General features: G+C 62.0%; 1 protein-coding gene across 4 annotated transcripts in view; it reads right to left on the reverse strand.

The window, feature by feature from the left end:
- CARHSP1 (calcium regulated heat stable protein 1) overlaps window positions 1-397 on the reverse strand; it is a 12703-nt gene that overhangs the window by 10063 nt on the left and 2243 nt on the right. The window lies entirely within an intron of this gene.

The raw sequence follows: 397 nt of genomic DNA on the forward strand, positions 1-397 counted from the left end.
CGAGGCTCTAGAACAGTCAGGGTCCTGGTCCATAAATTGAGGCAGAAATGATCTCCTGCTTCCCGCTCTTCCCCGTCCCCACTCCCTGCCTCCAGCCCCGCTGAGACCTAGTCTGGAAGAACTGAGGACAGGAAAGCCAGGGGCAAGGTGAATCAGCTAAGGGGGCACAGGGGGGTCCCAGGAAGCCGGAGGGGCCCACCATGAGCCCCAGGCAGACAGACCTCCAGGCCACACTTCATTGTTCAGGAGCCTGGCTCTGCGCGGGGAGGGGTGGGGAGGGCCATGGCAGAGCGGGGGATGGAGGGAAAGGGAGCAGGGAAATGTGGCACCGAGTCTTGGAGACGGGTAAAGAGTCAAGCCAGAGGAGTCAAAGGGGAATGGGGGAGTCAACGGGGAG

This window comes from Pteropus medius, unplaced genomic scaffold (assembly GCF_902729225.1).
Source record: "Pteropus medius unplaced genomic scaffold, Ma_sr-lr_union100, whole genome shotgun sequence".
Lineage (NCBI taxonomy): Eukaryota > Metazoa > Chordata > Mammalia > Chiroptera > Pteropodidae > Pteropus > Pteropus medius.